The 23,591-nt window shown below is 37.9% G+C and overlaps 1 non-coding gene across 1 annotated transcript; it reads left to right on the top strand.

Annotated features, from left to right (window-relative positions):
- The first annotated feature begins 21,702 nt into the window (after positions 1–21,702).
- LOC112798927 (small nucleolar RNA R71) lies at positions 21,703–21,810 on the top strand. The gene has a single exon (XR_003200522.1). It is a non-coding gene; the product is annotated as a small nucleolar RNA R71 (small nucleolar RNA).
- Positions 21,811–23,591: the final 1,781 nt, after the last annotated feature.

Below are 23,591 nucleotides of genomic sequence, written 5' to 3'. Positions count from 1 at the left end.
TATGAATGTCCTATGAATCCATCACCTTTCTTGAATAAAAATGTGCTTAATTGAAAAGGAAGAATTGCATGAATTTTGAATTTTATAATAGTTTAATTATTTTGATGTGGTGGTAATATTTTTGTTCCCTGAATGTATGCTTAAACAGTGCATATGTATCTTGAATTTGTGGTTCATGAATGTTGGCTCTTGAAAGAATGATGAAAAAGGAGACATGTTACTGAGGATCTGAAAAATCAATAAAATGATTCTTGAAGCAAGAAAAAGCATTTCAAAAAAAAAAAACCGAAAAAAAAGAGAGAAAAAGAAAACGAAAAAAAAATAGAGAAATAAGAGTTGTGATCCAAGGCAAATAAGAGTGTGCTTAAGAACCCTGGACACCTCTAATTGGGGACTTTAGCAAAGCTGAGTCACAATCTGAAAAGGTTCACCCAATCATGTGTCTGTGGCATGTATGTATCCGGTGGTAATACTGGAAGACAGAGTGCTTTGGGCCACAGCCAAGACTCAATAAGTAGTTATGTTCAAGAATCATCATACTTCACTAAGAGAATCATTAACACTATCTGGACTCTGAGTTCCTAAAGAAGCCAACCATTCTGAATTTCAAGGGATAGATTGAGATGCCAAAACTGTTCAGAGGCAAAAAGTTAAAAACCCCGCTCATCTAATTAATACTGATCTTCATAGATGTTTTTGGAATTCATTGCATATTCTTTTCTTTTTATCTTATTTGATTTTCAGTTGCTTGAGGACAAGCAACAATTTAAGTTTGGTGTTGTGATGAGCGGATAATTTGTATACTTTTTGGCATTGTTTTTAGTATGTTTTTGTTATGATATAGTTAGTTTTTAGTATATTTTTATTAGTTTTTAGTTAAAATTCACTTTTCTGGACTTTACTACGAGTTTGTGTGTTTTTCTGTGATTTCAGGTATTTTCTGGCTGAAATTGAGGGACCTGAGCAGAAATCTGATTCAGAGACCAAAAAGGACTGCGGATGCTGTTGGATTCTGACCTCCCTGCACTCGAAGTGGATTTTCTGGAGCTACAGAAGCCCAATTGACGTGCTCTCAACGGCGTTGGAAAGTAGACATCCTGGGCTTTCCAGCAATATATGATAGTCCATACTTTGCCCAAGATTTGATGACCCAAACCGGCGTTCAAAGTCACCTCAAGAAATCCCAGCGTTAAACGCTGGAACTGGCACCCAAATGGGAGTTAAACGCCCAAACTGGCACTAAAGCTGGCGTTTAACTCCAAGAAGAGTCTCTGCACGAAAAATGCTTCATTGCTCAGCCCAAGCACACACCAAGTGGGCCCGGAAGTGGATTTTTATGTCATTTACTCATTTCTGTACACCTTAGGTTACTAGTTTTCTATAAGTAGGACCTTTGACTATTGTATTAAGAGTCTTTGGATCTTTATATCTTTTGATCACTTTAGATCTTAGATCACTGGGAGGCTGGCCATTCGGCCATGCCTAGACCTTATGCTTATGTATTTTCAACGGTGGAGTTTCTACACACCATAGATTAAGGTGTGGAGCTCTGCTGTACCTCGAGTATTAATGCAATTACTATTGTTCTTCCATTCAATTCCGCTTGTTCTTATTCCAAGATATCACTTGTTCTTCAACTTGATGGAGGTGATGATTGACGCCCATCACCATTCTCACTCATGAACAAAGTGACTGACAACCACTCTTGTTCTACAAGCATTTGAGGCTTAGTGAATATCTCTTGGATTCCTGATTGCACGATGCATGGTTGATCGCCTGACAACCGAGTGCTCGCCTGACAAACGAGCCAGCCATTCCGTGAGGTCAGAGTCTTCGTGGTATAGGCAAGAATTGATGGCAGCATTCAAGAGAATCCGGAAGGTCTGACCTTGTCTGTGGTATTCTGAGTAGGATTCAATGACTGAATGACTGTGACGTGCTTCAAACCTGTAACCTACTGGGCGTTAGTGACAGACGCAAAAGAATCACTGGATTCTATTCCGGTAGGGGAGGGAACCACACCGGTGATTGGCAGCACTGTGACAGAGTGTGTGCATTAGTTTTCACTGCGAGGATGGGAGGTAGCTGTTGACAACAGTGAAACCCTACACGAGCTTGCCATGGAAAGGAGGAAGAAGGATTGGATGAAGGCAGTAGGAAAGCAGAGAGACGGAAGGGAAGGCATCTTCATGCGCTTATCTGAAGTTCCTACCAATGAATTACATAAGTATCTCTATCTTTATCTTTATGTTATTTTCGTTCATCACCATTATCATTTGAGTTTGCCTGACTAAGATTTACAAGATGACCATAGCTTGCTTCAATACTAACAATCTCCGTGGGATCGACCCTTACTCACGTAAGGTTTATTACTTGGACGACCCAGTGCACTTGCTGGTTAGTTGTGCGAAGTTGTGTAATGCCATGGTATTGAGCTACCACGTTTTTGGAGCCATTACCGGGGATTATGAGAGTTGTGAAAAAGTATAGTTCACAATTTCGCCCACCAGCTTTTGAGAAGAGTCTACCTCTGGAATCGGTCATTATAGTTTGTTATTTACTTTTCATTTACTCTTCCATATTCTTAGTTTGTCTAGAGTTGATATTGGATTATTTTCAGAGTTCATTAATACAAGACTATTTCTACTTTTAATTAATCTCTTTAATTATTGTTTATTATGTCTCTTTTTATTTTCCCCATTAATTTTGTGGAATATACATTTATGATGATGGAGTAGTTCCCCAACTTGATTGGGAGTTTATTAAAAGGAGAACCTTAAGTTGGAATACTCAAGAGTTCAATTGTAATTGGTTCATTGTTGGTTGGCTTGTTAGTCACTAACTTTAATCCTTCCCAAGGGAGAGGATTAGGACTTGTGAATAGAAGTTGACTTTTAATTTGACTTTCCTTCAATCGTTGAGGGTTAACTAAATGGAAACAATGACTAATTATTAATTGATCTTGACAAAATTCCAACAAGGATAGAACTTCCAATTAATCTTCTCCCGGTCAAGATTTTTATTTAAATCATATAAATTCTCTAATTTAATTTTTCTATTCATCAAACTCAAAACCCATTTGGAAAACTTCTGAATGATAAAATAGCACATCTTCCTGCAACTCGTTGGGAGACGACCTGGGACTCATACTCCCAGTATTTTATTTCTAAAAATTGTGACAACTCTTTTCTAAATTGATAAGTGGATTGTCGTCGGTTAAGAACTGTACTTGCAATGCCATTTTTCTAATTAATTCTTAATCTGCCAATTTCCGCTCACGTCAGCGTCCCATTATTCATAGGATTCCTTTCAGAGGTGTACATGAACTGGTTATTTGCAACCATTTCCATGAGTTCCTGAGCTTTTGCAGGCATTTTCTTCAGGTGAATAGATCCACCTACAGAATGGTCCAATGACATTTTAGACAATTCAGACAGACCATCATAGAATATATCCAAGATGGTCCATTCTGAGAGCTTGTCAGATGGACAGTTTTTGGTCAGTTGCTTGTATCTTTCCCAAGCTTCATAGAGGGATTCACCTTCTTTCTGCCTGAAGGTTTGAACATCCACTCTAAGCTTGCTCAGCTTTTGAGGAGGAAAGAATTTGGCTAAGAAAGCCGTGACCATCTTATCCTAAGAGTTCAGGCTATTTCTAGGTTGAGAGTCCAACCATATTCTAGCTTTGTCTCTTACAGCAAAAGGAAAAAGCATAAGCTTATAGACCTCGGGATCAACTCCATTGGTCTTAACAATATCACAGATTTGCAAGAATTCAGTTAAGAACTGAAAATGATCTTCTGATGGAAGTCCATAAAACTTACAATTCTGTTGTATCAGAAAAACTCATTGAGGCTTTAGCTCAAAATTATTTGCTCCAATGGCAAGGATTGAGATGCTTCTTCCATGGAAGTTGGAATATGGTGCAGTGAAGTCCCCAAGCATCTTTCTTGCATTGTTGTTGGGTTCGGCCATTACTTCTTTTTCGAGATTCTCTGTAAAGCTTTCTCTGAATTATTGTGCTTTAGCTTCTCTTAGCTTCTTCTTTAGAGTCCTTTCAGGTTCAGGATCTGCTTCAATGAGAATGTCCTTGTCCTTGCTCCTGCTCATATGAAAAAAAAGAGGACAGCAAAGGAAGAGGAATCCTCTATGTCACAGTATAGAGATTCCTTTATGTGAGTAGAAGAAGAAAAGAATAGAAGAATGATGTAGAGAGAAGAGATGAAGAATTTGAACACAGAGAAGGAAAGAGGGTTCGAATTATAAGAAGAAGAGAAGAGTGTTAGTGATTAAATAAATAAATAGAAGAAGATGTGAGAGAGAGTTTTTGAAAATAATTAAAAGGAAAAGGAAAATATTTTTGTGTTTATTTTAGAATTTTGTTAGAATTTGAAAATTAAGAGAAGAAATAAAATTAAAATTAAAATTTGAAACAATTAGTTAATTAAAAAAATTTTGAAAAAGGATGAGGAGTTTTCGAAAATTTGAGAGAGAAAATTAGTTAGGTAGTTTTGAAAAAGATAAGAAATAGTAACACAAACAAAAAGTCAATTAGTTAATTGAAAAATATTTGAAAATCAATTTTGAAAAGATAAGAAGTTAGAAAAGATTTTTGAAATCAAAATTTAAAAAAAGATATGATTGAAAAAGATTTGATTAAAAAAATATATGATTTGAAAAAAAAAGATATGATTAAAAAGATATAATTGAAATTTATTTTGAAAAAGATTTGAAAAGGAAATTAAAAAGATTTGATTTTGAAATTAAAGTTGATTACTTGACTAACAAGAAACTAAAAGATATAATTTTAAAATTTAAAGATAGAAACTTTCTTAATAGGCAAGTAACAACTTGAAAGTTTTTTGAATCAAAGCATTAAATGTTAACAAGATTTTTGAAAAAGATTTTGAAAATCACTTTTTTTAAATTTTCGAAAATATAAAGAAAAAATGAAAAAGATTTGATTTTTGAAAAAGATTTGAAAAGATAAATTTTTTGAAATTGAAATCTTGACTTGACTAATAAGAAACAACAAATTTTAAAATTTTTTTTGACTAAGTCAACCCAAAGATTTCGAAATTTATGAGATAAAAAGAGAAAGATTATTTTTTAATTTAATTAGGAAAGAGAAAAACACAAAAATGACTCAACACATAAAAATTTTGGATTAAAACAAATGATGTATGCAAGAACACTATGAATGTCAAGATGAACACCAAGAACACTTTGAAGATCATGATGAACATCAAGAACTTATTTTTGAAAAATTTTCAAGAAAAGAAAAAATTCAAGGCACCAAACTTTGAGATTTTTCATGTTTAGACACTATGAATTCAAAAATGCATATGAAAAACAACAAAAGACACAAAACAAGAAAATATGAAGATCAAACAAGGAGACTCATTAAGAACAACTTGAAGATCATGAAGAATGCAATGCATGAGTTTTCGAAAATTTTTAAGAAAAATAGAAACATACAATTGACACCAACTTTAAAAATTGACACTAGACTCAAACAAGAAATACAAAATATTTTTTATTTTTATGATTTTATAAAAAAATTTTTGTATTTATTTTTTTCGAAAATTATTTTTGGAAAAGAAAATAAGAAACTCAAAATTTTTAATATGAATTCCATGAATCATGCAATGTTAGTCTAAAGCTTCAGTCTAAAAAGATTAGACATGGTCAGCCAAGCTTCAGCAAGACATTGAATACAACAGCCAAATTGATGGGAATCAACTAGCTCCTGTGATGATAAAAGCATCATCTGAAACTCTAGAATTCATTCTTAAAAATTATGAAGAAGAAAATAAAAAGAAAAATACATAATCTGAGCAACAAGATGAACCGTCAGTTGTCAAAACTTGAACAATCCCCGTCAACGGCGGCAAAAACTTGGTGCACGAAATTGTTATCCCTTGGCATGGCTCCAAAAAATTGGTGCATAATACCATGATTTACACGTCTCTTTACAACTTCGCACAACTGACCAGCAAGTGCACTGGGTCGTCCAAGTAATACCTTACGTGAGTAAGGGTCGATCCCACGGAGATTGTCGACTTGAAGCAAGCTATGGTTATCTTGTAAATCTCAGTCAGGCGGATTCAAGTGGTTATGGAGTTTTGATAATTAAAAGATAAATAAACATAAAATAAAGATAGAGATACTTATGTAATTCATTGGTGGGGATTTCAGACAAGCGTATGGAGATGCGTTATTCCTTCTTAATCTCTGCTTTCCTACTGTCTTCATTCAATCATTCATACTCCTTTCCATGGCAAGCTGTATGTTGGGATCACCATTGTCAATGGCTACCACTCGTCTTCTCAGTGAAAATGGTCCTCTACGGTTTCTGTACAGCTAATCAACTGTCGGATTTCTCGTCTCAGATGAAAAATACCAAGCACAGCTACCGCATGGCTAATCAACTGTTGGTTCTCGATCGTGTCAGAATAAGATCCAATGATCCTTTTGCGTCTGTCACTACGCCCCACAGTCGCGAGTTTGAAGCTCATCACAATCATCCCTTCCCAGATCCTACTCGGAATACCACAGACAAGCTTTAGACTTTTCGGATCTCAGGAATGCTGCCAATTGATTCTAGCCTATACCATGAAGATTCTAATCTCAGATTCAGATGCCCCATTGTCAGAGGGGAAATGATGTGAATCGTTGATTAGAGATCCAAGAGATATGCATTCAAGCTTGTTTTCATGTAGAACGGAAGTGTTTGTCAGGCACGCGTTCATAAGTGAGAATGGTGATGAGTGTCACTTGATCATCACATTCATCATGTTCTTGTGTGTGAATGAATATCTTAGAATAAGAATAAGCTTGAGTTGAATAGAAGAACAATAGTACTTTGCAATAATACTCGAGGAACAGTAGAGCTCCACACCTTAATCTATGGTGTGTAGAAACTCCACCGTTGAAAATACACAAGTGAAAATAAGTCTAGGCATAGCCGAGTGGCCAGCCTCCAAGTCTAAGGGAACACATTCCAAAGATTGATTCTCAGATCAAAGATGATCCAAAAGATTTGCCCCCAATACAATAGTAAGAAGTCCTATTTATATTAAACTAGTTACTAGGGTTTACAGAGATAAGTAAATGATGGAGAAATCCACTTCTGGGGCCCACTTACTGTGTGCTTGGGATGAGCATTAAAGCTTTCATATGTAGAGACTTTTCTTGGAGTTAAACGCCAGCTTTAGTGCCAGTTTGGGCGTTTAACTCTAGCTTGTAACTCAGTTCTGGCATTTAACTTTAGAATAGGGCAGGAAGTTGGCGTTTAAATGCCAGTTTGCATCGTCAAAACTTGGGCAAAGTATGAACTATTATATTTTTCTGGAAAGCCCAGGATTTCTACTTTCCAATGCAATTGAAAGCGAGCCAATTGGGCTTCTGTAGCTCCAGAAAATCCATTTTGAGTGCAGGGAGGTCAGAATCCAACAACATCAGTCCTTTTTCTGCCTCTGAATCAGATTTTTGCTCAGGTCCCTTAATTTCAGCCAAAAAATACCTGAAATCACTGAAAAACACACAATCTCAAATCCAGAAATGTGAATTTTGCTTAAAAATAATAATTATATACTAAAAAGTAGCTAGATCTTACTAAAAACTATCTAAAAACAATGCCAAAAGCGTATAAATTATCCGCTCATCAATGGTGTACTTGTATTATACCCTTCACTATATTCAGAAATACTCCTCAACATATCAAGAAAGTTAGATACCTCTACTGTCTTGGTCTCTACTAAATTATCTCTATCTCCTGCAACAACCAAATATAGGAATAAATCATAATTAGCAAAACATCATACTCATCAACATCATAATAAGCTACCCTTATGTCTTGTTCGTATGTCTAAACTCAACCTTTCTGATCTCCTTGAAACTCAGGGAACTAATGCATGGCTTCCACTTTCCACCATTATCATCCACATACCCTTATTCCACTAATCATCATATGCTTCATTTTCTTCTCTTTTCACCATGCTTACTCAATTCAATTCCAAATCTTTGCTTTCAATCCTGGTGATGCCAACATACTTTACCTAGGATCTGCTTCCAATTCCCAATTCCTCTGGTAGATTTCTTGGATTATTCAACACCACAACAAAGGCTTTAGCATAGAATCAAATTGTCCTAGTTGAGTTTGACTCTTTCCCAAACTCTGAATGGGGTGAAACTGTGCAGTATGTTGGGATCAACAACAATACAATTGCTTCAACAAAGTGGACCCCATGGAATACTAGTTTACACAGTGGAGACACTACTGATGTTTGGATTAGTTACAACTCCACAACTAAGAACTTGAGTGTATCTTGGAAGTACCAAAACTCATATGGTCTTGAAGAACACACTAGTCTCTCTCTTGCAATTGATTTGACAAGGGTCTTATCTGAGTGGGTTACAATTGGATTTTCGGCTGCAACAGGTTCCTTTGGAAAGACTCGCACTCTTCTGTCATGGGAGTTCAACTCAACTTGTGACAGAGCTAAAGAAAACAATTCAAAGAAGACAAGGTTAGTAGTGATTCTAACCGTTTGATAGTGCATGTTTGGTTGCATTTCCTGAGATGAAAGCTGAAAAAGGACCAACACATGTGACATTATCTTTGACAAAGGAGCACGAGGGTTTAAAGTAAGCATAAACCTGAGAAAACCCCTGATTATTAGAATCTGAATTTTAACTGCTACTCTATAACATCGAATAAGTTGATTGATTTCTTTGTGGAAATTTCATCTTACTTAAATTTCTTACAATCTCATCATTCTCCAATAAACAAGAGCTTTGAACTCTGTTTTAAAAAATAATGAGTGTAAGTTTAATATCTTATTGCTTATACAATGCAAATCTTACTATGAACTAGTGAAGCAAAATGCAAATCGGTAGGATATCACCAACCTGAACGAATAGTTCGAGATCATTGCCAATGTGAACAAGGTCGAGATTGCGATCGAAGTGGAAAATGTGAATGTGGCTGTCAGAGCTTCCAACATCGAAGATGACGGCATAGAAGCTATAGGCTCTGTTCTCAGGCGAAATCTTGCGGTGCATGAGGGTGTAGTCTTCGATGGACTAGTTGGAGGAAATGGAAGGCAACACATAAAGCACAATCGGGACGAGTACCAAAGGAACCGCCACCATCATTAGTGCTCCGCGGAGCTAGTAAATCTTGTCAGAGGACGACTCGTGTGGCAACCGCAACAGCATTCTTCTGAATCTGAGTTTTGGCAGCTCCACGAAGGAGGACGATGGCTAGGTGGCAGTATGGTCATCGAGGAGCTCAGTGGAGGATGGCGACCGGTGGCGGATCTTGCCATTGCAGGAAACGGCGTCGATGAGAGAGTTCCGCAATGACGGATGGTGATGGTGGCTGGATTTAGGGTTTGGGTTTCTCAGAGAGCAAGAGAAAGGGGGTGGGGTACGTGGGTCTTGTTCTTCCCAATTGAGTAATTGTAAATTTTTATAAAAAATATTTTAAAAAATATAATACTAGCTATAATACTATGGCCACTAAATTTTTTCATTAAAAGTAGGTTTTTTTACATTTTTAGTGGCAATAATAATAATTGCCATTATAATATATATTATTAATGACAAATATATAATGGCCACAAAAACATAACTTAAATAAGAAAATAGTGGCCATTGTGTTATTGCTGCTAAAAGTTTGTCAATAAAACTAATTATTCTTATAGTGTACTGATGAGCGGATAATTTATACGCTTTTTGGCATTATTTTTAGGTAGTTTTTAGTAAGTTCAAGCTACTTTTAGGGATGTTTTCATTAGTTTTTATGTTAAATTCACATTTCTGGACTTTACTATGAGTTTGTGTGTTTTTCTGTGATTTCAGGTAATTTCTGGCTGAAATTGAGGGACTTGAGCAAAACTCTGCAAAAGGCTGACAAAAGGACTGCTGATGTTGTTGGAATCTGACCTCCCTGCACTCGAAATGGATTTTCTGGAGCTACAGAACTCCAATTGGTGCGCGCTCAACGGCGTTGGAAAGTAGACATCCAGAGCTTTCCAGCAATATATAATAGTCCATATTTTATTCGGGAATTGACGACGTAAAGTGGCGATCAACGCCAAGTACATGCTGCTGTCTGGAGTTAAACGCCAGAAACACGTCAAGACCCGGAGTTGAACGCCCAAAACACGCTATAACTTGGCGTTCAACTCCAATAAACGCCTCAGCTCGTGGATAGATCAAGCTCAACCCAAGCATACACCAAGTGAGCCCCGGAAGTGGATTTATGCATCAATTACTTACTCATGTAAACCCTAGTAGCTAGTTTAGTATAAATAAGACTTTTTACTAGTGTATTAGTCGTTTTTTGACCACGTTTCATCTTTGGTCTCAGTTTTGTTTTATTCTTCATCTTAGGAGGCCATTGAGCACGTTTTAGGGGGCAGGCCATTCGGCCATGCCTGAACCTTTCACTTATGTACTTTCAACGGTGGAGTTTCTGCACACCATAGATTAAGGGTGTGGAGCTCTGTTGTACCTCAAGTTTCAATACAATTACTATTACTTTTTATTCAATTCTCTTTTATTCTTATTCCAAGATATACGTTGCACTTCAACTTGATGAATGTGATGATCCGTGACACTCATCATCATTCTCACCTATGAACGCGCGTGACTGACAACCACTTCCGTTCTACTCTAGGCCGGGCGCATATCTCTTAGATTCCCCAACAGAATCTTCGTGGTATAAGCTAGATAGATGGTGGCATTCATGGGGATCCAGAAAGTCTAACCTTGTCTGTGGTATTCCGAGTAGGATCCCGGGAATCCGGAAAGTCTAACCTTGTCTGTGGTATTCCGAGTAGGATTCCGGTATTGAATGACTGTGACGAGCTTTAAACTCCTGAAGGCTGGGCGTGATGACAAACGCAAAAGAATCAATGGATTCTACTCCAACCTGATTGAGAACCGACAGATGATTAGCCGTGCTGTGACAGAGCATTTGGACCATTTTCACTGAGAGGATGGGATGTAGCTATCAACAAGGGTGATGCCTCCAGACGATTAGCCGTGCAGTGACAGTGCATAGGACCATTTTCCCGAGAGGATTAAAAGTAGCCATTGATGATGGTGATGCCCTACATACAGCTTGCCATAGAAAGGAGTAAGAAGGATTGGATGAGAGCAATAAGAAAGTAGAGATTCGAAAGGATTCTAGCATCTCCACACGCCTATCTGAAATTCCCACTATTGATTTACATAAGTATTTCTATCCCTTTTTATTTTCTATTTATTATTAATTTTCGAAACCCATAACCATTTAATCTGCTTAACTGAGATTTACAAGGTGACTATAGCTTGCTTCATACCGACAATCTCTGTGGGATCGACCCTTACTCACATAAGGTATTACTTGGATGACCCAGTACACTTGCTGGTTAAGTTGAATGAAGTTGTGATCATAAATTCCAATAGAGCCAATTTTTAAATCTCATGCAAATACAAAGAGGATCACAATTTCGTCCACCAAGTTTTTGGCGCCGTTGTCGGGGATTGTTCGAGTATGGACAACTGACGGTTCATCTTGTTGCTCAGATTAGGTAATTTTCTTTTCAAAAATCTTTTTTCAAAATTTTTCTTTTATTTTTCATTTTTTTTCCAAACTTAATTTTCGAAAAAATTAATAAAAATACAAAAAAATCATAAAATCATAAAAATCAAAAATATTTTGTGTTTCTTGTTTGAGTCTTGAGTCAACTTTTAAGTTTGGTGTCAATTGCATGTTTTAAAAAAAAATTTTCTTGCATTTTTCGAAAATTCCATGCATTCATAGTGTTCTTCATGATCTTCAAGTTGTTCTTGACAAGTCTTCTTGGTTGATCTTGTTGATTTCTTGCTTTGTGTTGTTTGTTGTTTTTCATATGCATTTTTCGTTTGTTAGAGTCCATGCATTAAAGATTTCTAAGTTTGGTGTCTTGCATGTTTTCTTTGCATCAAAAATTTTTCAAAATTATGTTCTTGATGTTCATCATGATCTTCAAAGTGTTCTTGGTGTTCATCTTGACATTCATAGTGTTCTTGCATACATCTTGTGTTTTGATCCAAAATTTTCATGTTTTGGGTCATTTTTGTGTTTTTCTCTCTCATCATAAAAAAATTCAAAAATCAAAAAATTATCTTTTCCTTTTTTATCTCCTAATTTTCGAAAATTTGAGTTGACTTAGTCAAAAATTTTCAAAATTAGTTGTTTCTTACAAGTCAAGTCAAATTTTCAATTTTAAAAATCTTATCTTTTCAAAATCTTTTTCAAAAATTATATCTTTTTCATTTTTTTCCTATTTTTCGAAAATTTCAAAAATCTTTTTCAAAATATTCTCAAAATCTTTTTCTTACCTTTATATCAAATTTTCGAAAATTAGCTAACAATTAATGTGATTGATTAAAAAATTTGAAGTTTGTTACTTGCTTGTTAAGAAAGGTTCAATCTTTAAGTTCTAGAATCTTATCTCTTAGTTTCTTGTTAGTTAATTAATTTTAAAAATTAAATCTTTTTCAAACATATCTTTTTATCTTTTATCTTATCTTTTTCAAAAATTTTATCTTTTTCAAAAATTTGATTTCAAAATATCTTATCTAACTTCTTATCTTCTTATCTTTTCAAATTTGATTTTAATATCTTTTTCAACTAACTCTTTGACTTTGTGTTTGTTTCTTATCTTTTTCAAAACCACCTAACTACTTTTCCCTCTCTAATTTTCGAAAATATCTCACCTCTTTTTCAAAAATTCTTTTTGTTCTAAATTTTAATTATAATTATATTTTATCTTTAATTTTTGAAAATTACTAACCCCTTTTTAAAATTATTTTCGACATTCTCCCTCTCTTTTCTTGTTCTATTTAATTATTTAATTACTAACACTTCTCTTCACCTCTCTCCATCTAAATATCCGAATCCCCTCTTCTACATTCTTCTCCCCTTTCTTTTTCTACTAACATAAAGGAATCTCTATACTGTGACATAGAGGATTCCTCTTTCTTTTCTTGTTTTCTTCTCTTTCATATGAGCAGGAACAAGGATAAAGGCACTCTTGTTGAAATTGATCCAGAACCTGAAAGGACTTTGAAGAGAAAATTAAGAGAAGCTAAGTTACAACAATCTAAAGGTAACCTTTCAGAAACATTAGAACAAGAGAAGGAGATGGCAGCCGAAAATAATAATAATGCAAGGAGAATGCTTGGTGACTTCACAAAGCCAACATCCAAATTTGATGGAAGAAGCATCTCCATTCCTGCCATTGGAGCCAATAACTTTGAGCTGAAACCTCAGCTAGTTGCCTTAATGCAACAAAACTGCAAGTTTTATGGACTTCCATCTGAAGATCCTTATCAGTTTTTAACTGAGTTCTTGCAGATCTGTGAGATTGTAAAGACGAATGGAGTTAATCCTGAAGTCTACAGACTCATGCTTTTCCCTTTTGCTGTAAGAGACAGAGCTAGAATATGGTTGGATTCACAACCCAAGGATAGCCTGGACTCCTGGGATAAGCTAGTCACTGCCTTCTTAGATAAATTCTTTCCTCCTTAAAAGCTGAGCAAGCTTAGAGTGGATGTTCAGACCTTCAAACAAAAAGATGGTAAATCTCTCTATGAAGCTTGGGAAAGATACAAGCAGCTGACCAAAAGGTGCCCATCTGACATGTTTTTCAGAATGGACCATATTAGATATATTCTATTATGGTCTATCTAAATTTTTGAAATTGTCATTGGACCATTCTGTAGGTGGATCTATTCACCTAAAGAAACTGACTGAAGAGGCTCAAGAACTCATTGACATGGTTGCAAACAACCAATTCATGTACACTTCTGAGAGGAATTCCGTGAATAATGGGATACCTCAGAAGAAAGGAGTTCTTGAGATTGATGTTCTGAATGCCATATTGGCTCAGAACAAAGTGTTGACTCAGTAAGTCAACATGATCTCTCAAAGTCTGAATGGATGGCAAAATGCATCCAACAGTACTAAAGAGGCAGCTTCTGAAGAAGCTTATGATCCTGAAAACCCTGCAATGGCAGAGGTTAATTACATGGGTGAACCTTATGGAAACACCTATAATTCATCATGGAGAAATCATCCAAATTTCTCATGGAAGGATCAACAAAAGCCTCAACATGGCTTTAACAATGGTGGACGTAACAGGCTGAGCAATGGCAAGCCTTTTCCATCATCTTCTTAGCAACAGACAGAGAATTCTGAACAAAACACTTCTAATTTAGCCAATCTAGTCTCTGATCTGTTAAAGGCCACTTTCAGTTTCATGAGTGAAACAAGATCCTCCATTAGAAATCTGGAGGCACAAGTGGGCCAGCTGAGTAAGAAAGTCATTGAAACTCCTCCCAGTATTCTCCCAAGTATTACAGAAGAGAATCCAAAAGGAGAGTGCAAGGTCATTGATATAATCAATATGGCCGAATGCACAAGGGAGGAGGAGGACGAAAATCCTAGTGAGAAAGACCTCCTGGGACGTCCCTCAAGCAAGAAGGAGTTTCCTATTAAGGATCCAAAGGAATCTGAGGCTCATATAGAGACCATAGAGATTCCATTAAATCTCCTTCTGCCATTCATGAGCTCTGAAGACTATTCTTCCTCTGAAGAGGATGAAGATGTGACTGGAGAGCAACTTGCTCAATATTTAGGAGCTATCATGAAGCTGAATGCCAAGTTGTTTAGTAATGAGACTTGGGAAAGTGAACCTCCCTTGCTCATTAGTGAACTGGATACCTGGATTCAGCAAATTTTACCTCAAAAGAAACAAGATCCTGGCAAGTTTTTGATACTTTGTACCATAGGCACCATGACCTTTGCAAAAGCTCTGTGTGATCTGGGGTGAGGGATAAATCTTATGCCACTCTCTGTAATGGAGAAGCTGGGGATCATTAAGGTACAACCTGCCTTGTTCTCATTACAATTGGCAGACAAGTCATTGAGACAAGCTTATGGAATAGTGGAGGACGTGTTAGTAAAGGTTGAAGGCCTTTACATCCCTGCTGATTTCATAATCTTAGACACTAGGAAGGAAGAGGATGAATGCATTATCCTTGGAAGACCTTTCCTAGCCACAGCAGGAGCTGTGATAGATGTCAACAGAGGTGAATTAGTCCTTCAATTGAATGGGGACTACCTTGTGTTTAAGGCACATGGCCATCCCTCTGTGACAAAAGAGAGTAAGCATGAAGAGCTTCTCTCAGTTCAGAGTCAAGAAGAGCCCCCACAGTCAAACTCTAAGTTTGGTGTTGGGAGGCCGTAACCAAACTCTAAGTTTGGTGTTAAGACCCCATATCCAAACTCTAAGTTTAGTGTTGGGACTATACAACATTGACCTGATCACCTTTGTGGCTCCATGAGAGCCCACTGTCAAGCTATTGACATTAAAGAAGCGCTTGTTGGGAGGCAACCCAATTTTATTTATCTAATTTTTATTTTATTTTATTTTATTATTATTTTGTGTTTTATTAAGTACATGATTGGTGCGCGAAATTGTGAACAATACTTTTCACAACTCTCATAATCCCCGGTCATGAACCCCAAAAACTTGGTAGCTCAGTACCATGGCATTACACAACTTCGCACAACTAACCAGCAAGTGCACTGGGTCGTCCAAGTAATAAACCTTACGCGAGTAAGGGTCGATCCCACGGAGATTGTTAGTATGAAGCAAGCTATGGTCATCTTGTAAATCTTAGTCAGGCAAACTCAAATGGATATGGTGATGAACGAAATAAACATAAAGGTAAAGATAGAGATACTTATGTAATTCATTGGTAGGAACTTCAGATAAGTGAATGAAGATGCCTTCCCTTCCGTCTCTCTGCTTTCCTACTGTCTTCATCCAATCCTTCTTACTCCTTTCCATGGCAAGCTTATGTAGGGTTTCACCGTTGTCAATGGCTACCTCCCATCCTCTCAGTGAAAATGGTCCTATGCTCTGTCACAGCATGGCTAATCATCTGTCGGTTCTCGGTCAGGCCGGAATAGAATCCAGCGATTCTTTTGCGTCTGTCACTAACGCCCCGCCTGCTAGGAGTTTGAAGCACGTCACAGTCATTCAATCATTGAATCCTACTCAGAATACCACAGACAAGGTTAGACCTTCCGGATTCTCTTGAATGCCGCCATCAGTTCTAGCCTATACCACGAAGACTCTGATCTCACGGAATGGTTGGCTCGGTTGTCAGGCGAGCACTCGGTTGTCAGGCGATCAACCATGCATCGTGCAATCAAGAATCCAAGAGATATTCACCCAATCGAAGGTAGAACGGAGGTGGTTGTCAGTCATACGTTCATAGGTGAGAATGATGATGAGTGTCACGGATCATCACATTCATCAAGTTGAAGAACAAGTGATATCTTAGAACAAGAACAAGCAGAATTGAATGGAAGAACAATAGTAATTACATTAATACTCGAGGTACAGCAGAGCTCCACACCTTAATCTATGGTGTGTAGAAGCTCCACCGTTGAAAATACATAAGAAGAAGGTCTAGGCATGGCCGAATGGCCAGCCTCCCAATGATCTAAGATAGCATAAAATGAAGATAGCTACCCAGATATCTCAATACAATAGTAAAAGGTCCTACTTATAGAAAACTAGTAGCCTAAGGTGTACAGAGATGAGTAAAAGACATAAAAATCCACTTCCGGGCCCACTTGGTGTGTGCTTGGGCTGAGCAATGAAGCGTTTTCGTGTAGAGACTCTTCTTGGAGTTAAACGGCAGCTTTAGTGCCAGTTTGGGCGTTTAACTCCCATTTAGGTGCCAGTTCCAGCGTTTAACGCTGGGATTTCTGAGGGTGACTTTGAACGCCGGTTTGGGCCATCAAATCTTGGGCAAAGTATGGACTATCATATATTGCTGGAAAGCCCAGGATGTCTACTTTCCAACGCCGTTGAGAGCCCGCCAATTGGGCTTCTGTAGCTCCAGAAAATCCACTTCGAGTGCAGGTAGGTCAGAATCCAACAGCATCTGTAGTCCTTTTTAGTCTCTGAATCAGATTTTTGCTCAGGTCCCTCAATTTCAGCCAGAAAATACCTGAAATTACAGAAAAACACACAAACTCATAGTAAAGTCCAGAAAAGTGAATTTTAACTAAAAAATAATAAAAATATACTAAAAACTAACTAGATCATACTAAAAACATACTAAAAACAATGCCAAAAAGCGTACAAATTATCCGCTCATCACAACACCAAACTTAAATTGTTGCTTGTCCTCAAGCAACTGAAAATCAAATAAGATAAAAAGAAGAGAATATGCAATGAATTCCAAAAACATCTATGAAGATCAGTATTAATTAGATGAGCGGGGCTTTTAGCTTTTTGCCTCTGAATAGTTTTGGCATCTCACTCTATCCTTTGAAATTCAGAATGGTCGGCTTCTTTAGGAACTTAGAATCCAGATAGTGTTATTGATTCTCCTAGTAAAGTATGATGATTCTTGAACATAGCTACTTATTGAGTCTTGGCTGTGGCCCAAAGCACTCTGTCTTCCAGTATTACCACCGGATACATACATGCCACAGACACATAATTGGGTGAACCTTTTCAGATTGTGACTCAGCTTTGCTAGAGTCCCCAACTAGAGGTGTCCAGGGTTCTTAAGCACACTCTTATTGCCTTGGATCACAACTTTATTTCTCTTTTTCTTTTTCTCTCCTTTTTTTTTGAATGATCTTTTTCCTTCTCTCTTTTTTTCGAAATTTTCTCTTTTTTTTTCATTGCTTTTTCTTGCTTCAAGAATCATTTTAATGATTTTTCAGATCCTCAGTAACATGTCTCCTTTTTCATCATTCTTTCAAGAGCCAACATTCATGAACCACAAATTCAAGACACATATGCACTGTTTAAGCATACATTCAGAAGACAAAAGTAATGCCACCACATCAAAACAATTAAACTGTTGTAAAATTCAAAATTCATGCAATTCCTTCCTTTTCAATTAAGCATGTTTGTATTCAAGAAAGGTGATGGATTCATAGGACATTCATAACTTTAAGGCATAGACACTAAGACACTAATGATCACAAGACACAAACATGGATAAACATAAACACATAAAATTCGAAAAACAGAAGAATAAAGAACAAGGAAATCAAGGAACGGGTCCACCTTAGTGATGGCTGCTCTTTCTTCCTCTTGAAGATCCTATGGAGTGCTTGAGCTCCTCAATGTCTCTTCCTTGTCTTTGTTGCTCCTCCCTCATGATTCTTTGATCTTCTCTAATTTCATGGAGGATGATGGAGTGTTCTTGGTGCTCCACCCTCTTCTTAGTGATGGGCTTGTCCTCATCAATGGGGATGTCTCCCTCTATGTCAACTCCAACTGAATAACAGAGGTGACAAATGAGGTGAGGAAAGGCTAACCTTGCCAAGGTAGAGGACTTGTCCGCCACCTTATAGAGTTCTTGGGCTATAACCTCATGGACCTCTATTTCTTCTCCAATCATGATGCTATGGATCATGATAGCCCGGTCTATGGTAACTTCGGACCGGTTGCTAGTGGGAATGATTGAGCGTTGTATAAACTCTAACCATCCTCTAGCCACGGGTTTGAGGTCATGCCTTCTCAATTGAATCGGCTTCCCTCTTGAATCTCTCTTCCATTGGGCGCCCTCTTCACATATGACTGTGAGGACTTGGTCCAACCTTTGATCAAAGTTGACCCTTCTAGTGTAAGGATGTTCATCTCCTTGCATCATAGGCAAATTGAATGCCAACCTTACACTTTCCGGACTAAAATCCAAGTATTTCCCCCGAACCATAGTAAGATAATTCTTTGGATCCGGGTTCACACTTTGGTCATGGTTCTTGGTGATCCATGCATTGGCATAGAATTCTTGAACCATCAAGATTCCGACTTGTTGAATGGGGTTGGTAAGAACTTCCCAACCTCTTCTTCGGATCTCATGTCGGATCTCCGGATATTCACTCTTTTTGAGTGAAAAAGGGACCTCGGGGATCACCTTCTTCAAGGCCACAACTTCATAGAAGTGGTCTTGATGCACCCTTGAGATGAATCTTTCCATCTCCCATGACTCGGAGGTGGAAGCTTTTGCCTTCCCTTTCCTCTTTCTAGAGGTTTCTCCGGCCTTGGATGCCATAAATGGTTATGGAAAAACAAAAAGCAATGCTTTTACCACACCAAACTTAAAATGTTTGCTCGTCCTCGAGCAAAAGAAGAAAGAATAGAGTAGAAGAAGAAGAAATGAGGAAGAAGGGAATGGCTTTGTGTTCGGCCAAAGGGGAGAGAAATGGTGTTTAGGATGTGTGAAAATGAAGGAGTGAAGGAGGGTTTATATAGGAGAGGGGAAGGGTAGGGTTCGGCCATTTGAGGGTGGGTTTGGGTGGGAAAGTGGTTTGAATTTGAATGGTGGGGTGGGTGGGGTTTTATGAAGGATGGATGTGAGTGGTGAAGAGAAAGATAGGATTTGATAGGTGAAGGGTTTTGGGGAAGAGGTGTTGAGGTGATTGGTGAATGGGTGAAGAAGAGAGAGAGAGTGGTAGGGTAGGTGGGGATCCTGTGGGGTCCACAGATCCTGAGGTGTCAAGGAAAAGTCATCCCTGCACCAAATGGCAACCAAAATCACGTTTTTAGCCATTTCTAGCGTTAAACGCCGGGCTGGTGCCCATTTCTGGCGTTTAACGCCAGCTTCTTGCCCCTTTCTGGCGTTTAACGCCAGTCTGGTGCCCCTTTCTGGCGTTAAACGCCCAGAATGGTGCCAGACTGGGCGTTAAACGCCCAACAGCTAACCTCACTGGCGTTTCAACGCCAGTGGGTGCGTCCTCCAGGGTGTGCTGTTTTTCTTCCTGTTTTTCATTCTGTTTTTGCTTTTTTCATTGATTTTGTGACTTCTTATGATCATCAACCTACAAAAATATAAAATAACAAAAGAAAATAGTTAATTATAAAGCATTGGGTTGCCTCCCAACAAGCGCTTCTTTAATGTCATTAGCTTGACAGAGGACTCTCATGGAGCCTCCGAAATGCTCAGAGCCATGTTGGAACCTCCCAACACCAAACTTAGAGTTTGAATGTGGGGGTTCAACACCAAACTTAGAGTTTGGTTGTGGCCTCCCAACACCAAACTCAGAGTTTGACTGTGGGGGCTCTGTTTGGCTCTGTTTTGAGAGAAGCTCTGCATGCTTCCTCTCCATGATGACAGAGGGGTATCCTTGAGCCTTAAACACCAAGGATTCTTCATTCACTTGAATGATCAACTCTCCTCTATCAACATCAATCACAGCCCTTGCTGTGGCTAGGAAGGGTCTGCCAAGGATGATGGATTCATCCATGCACTTCCCAGTCTCTAGGACTATGAAATCAGTAGGGATGTAATGGTCTTCAACTTTAACCAGAACATCCTCTACAAGTCCATGGGCTTGTTTTCTTGAGTTGTCTGCCATCTCTAGTGAGATTTTTGCAGTTTGTACCTCAGAGATCCCTAACTTCTCCATTACAGAGAGAGGCATGAGGTTTACACTTGACCCTAAGTCACACAAGGCCTTCTTGAAGGTCATGGTGCCTATGGTACAAGGTATTGAAAACTTCCCAGGATCCTGTCTCTTTTTAGGTAGTTTCTGCCTAGACAAGTTATCCAGTTCCTTGGTGAGCAAAGGAGGTCCATCCTCCCAAGTCTCATTTCCAAATAACTTGTCATTCAGCTTCATGATTGCTCCAAGGTATTTAGCAACTTGCTCTTCAGTGACATACTCATCCTCTTCAGAGGAAGAATACTCATCAGAGCTCATGAATGGCAGAAGTAAGTCCAATGGAATCTCTATGGTCTCATTTTGAGCCTCAGATTCCCATGGTTCCTCATTGGGGAACTCATTGGAGGTCAGTGGACGTCCAGTGAGGCCTTCCTCAGTGGCGTTCACTGCCTCTTCTCCTTCCCAAAATTTGGCCATGTTGATGGCCTTGCACTCTCTTTTTGGATTTTCTTCTGTATTGCTTGGGAGAGTACTAGGAGGGAGTTCAGTAATCTTCTTGCTCAGCTGACCCACTTGTCCTTCCAAATTTCTGATGGAGGATCTTGTTTCAGTCATGAAACTTTGTGTGGTTTTGATTAGATCAGAGACCATGGTTGCTAAGTCAGAGGTATTCTGCTTAGAACTCTCTATCTGTTGCTGAGAAGATGATGGAAAAGGCTTGCTATTGCTAAACCTGTTTCTTCCACCATTATTGTTATTGAAACCTTGTCGAGGTCTCTGTTGATCCTTCCATGAGAAATTTGGATGATTTCTCCATGAAGGATTATAGGTGTTTCCATAGGGTTCTCCCATGTAATTCACCTCTTCCATTGAAGGGTTCTCAGGATCATAAGCTTCTTCCTCAGATGAAGCTTCCTTAGTACTGCTTGGTGCATTTTGCATTCCAGACAGACTTTGAGAAATCATATTGACTTGTTGAGTTAATATTTTGTTCTGAGCCAATATGGCATTCAGAGTGCCAATCTCAAGAACTCCTTTCTTCTGACTAGTCCCATTGTTCACAGGATTTCTTTCAGAAGTGTACATGAATTGGTTATTTGCAACCATTTCAATTAGCTCTTGAGCTTCTGTAGGCGTCTTCTTCAGATGAAGAGAGCCTCCAGCAGAGCTATCCAAGGACATCTTGGACAGTTCAGAGAGACCATCAAAGAAAATTCCTATGATGCTCCATTCAGAAAGCATGTCAGAGGGACATTTTCTGATTAATTGTTTGTATCTTTCCCAAGCTTCATAGAGGGATTCTCCTTCCTTCTGTCTGAAGGTTTGGACTTCCACTCTAAGCTTACTCAATTTTTGAGGTGGAAAGAACTTTGCCAAGAAGGCATTGACTAGCTTTTCCCAAGAGTCCAGGCTTTCTTTAGGTTGTGAGTCCAACCATGTCCTAGCTCTGTCTCTTACAGCAAAAGGGAATAGCATAAGTCTGTAGACCTCAGGGTCAACCCCATTAGTCTTGACAGTGTCACAGATTTGCAAGAACTCAGCCAAAACTGATGAGGATCTTCCAGTGGAAGTCCGTGGAACTTGCAATTCTGTTGCATTAGAGAAACTAATTGAGGCTTAAGCTCAAAGTTGTTTGCTCCAATGGCAGGGATAGAGATGCTTCTCCCATAGAAATCGGGAGTAGGTGCAGTAAAGTCACCCAGCACCTTCCTTGCATTATTAGCATTGTTGTTTTCAGCTGCCATGTGTTCTTCTCCTTTGAAGAATTCGGTCAGGTCCTCTAAAGAGAGTTGTGCTTTGGCTTCTCTTAGCTTTCTCTTCAAGGTCCCTTCAGGTTCAGGATCAGCCTCAACAAGAATGCCTTTGTCTTTGCTCCTGCTCATATGAGAGAGAAGAGAACAAGAAATGTGGAATCCTCTATGTCACAGTATAGAGATTCCTTTAGGTGTCAGAGGAGAAGAAAAGTAGAAGACAGAAGTAGAAAATTCGAACTTATCAAAGAAGATGGAGTTCGAATTTTGCATTAAGGAATAGTGTTAGTCCATAAATAGAAGGATGTGAGAAGGAGGGAAGTGGTTTTCGAAAATTAAGTAAGAAATTTTGAAAACATTTTGAAAAACAGTAATTAATTTTCGAAAACCAAGAGTGGGAAAGAGATCAAGTGATTTTTGAAAAAGATTTTGAATCTAGAAATCAGAAAGATTTGATTGAAAATTATTTTGAAAAAGATGTGGTTAAGAAAATATGATTAGTTTTAAAAAGATGTGATTGAAAAGATATGATTTGAAAAACATTTTTTTAAAAAGATTTGATTTTGAAAATTAAAAACTTGGCTAACAAGAAAAGATATGATTCAAACATTAAACCTTTCTCAACAGAAAAGGCAACATACTTGAAATGTTGAATCAAATTATTAATTGATAGCAAGTATCTTTGAAAATAGAAAGAAATTGATTTTGAAAAAGATTTGATTGAAAAGATATGATTTGAAAAAGATTTGAATTTGAAAAACTTTGAAAACCTGAAAAAAATTGCATTGAAAAACAGAATCTTCCCCCTTGTGCCATCCTGGCGTTAAACGCCCAGAATGGTGCACATTATGGCGTTTAACGCCCAAAACTATACCTTTTTGGGCGTTAAACGCCCAACCAGGTACCCTGGCTGGCGTTTAAACGCCAGGCTGTCCTTCTTCACTGGGCGTTTTGAACGCCCAGCTTTTTCTGTATAATTCCTCTGCTGTATGTTCTGAATCTTCAATTCTCTGTATCATTGACTTGAGAAGACACAAATTAAAAATATTTTTGGATTTTTAATAATAAGAAAAAATGCAACAGGAATCAAATAACAATGCATGCAAGACACCAAACTTAGCAGTTTGTATACTACTGACACTAACAGAATGAAAATGCATATGAGACACACAAAACACTCAAGTCAATTGAATTCAAAGATCAGAGCACGAAAATTATCAAGAATTACTTGAGAATCCTTAATACACATGAATGAATGCATGCAATTGACACTAGACTTAAGATGAGACACTAGACTCAAACAAGAAATTTTTGGATTTTATAATTTTTTTGATTTTTTGTGTTTTTCGAAAATTAAGTGGAAAAAGATATCAA

This window comes from Arachis hypogaea, chromosome 4 (genome assembly GCF_003086295.3).
Source record: "Arachis hypogaea cultivar Tifrunner chromosome 4, arahy.Tifrunner.gnm2.J5K5, whole genome shotgun sequence".
NCBI classification, from domain to species: domain Eukaryota; kingdom Viridiplantae; phylum Streptophyta; class Magnoliopsida; order Fabales; family Fabaceae; genus Arachis; species Arachis hypogaea.
Note: the sequence above shows the minus strand (reverse complement) of the source record. Positions and strands in the feature narration are given on the sequence as shown.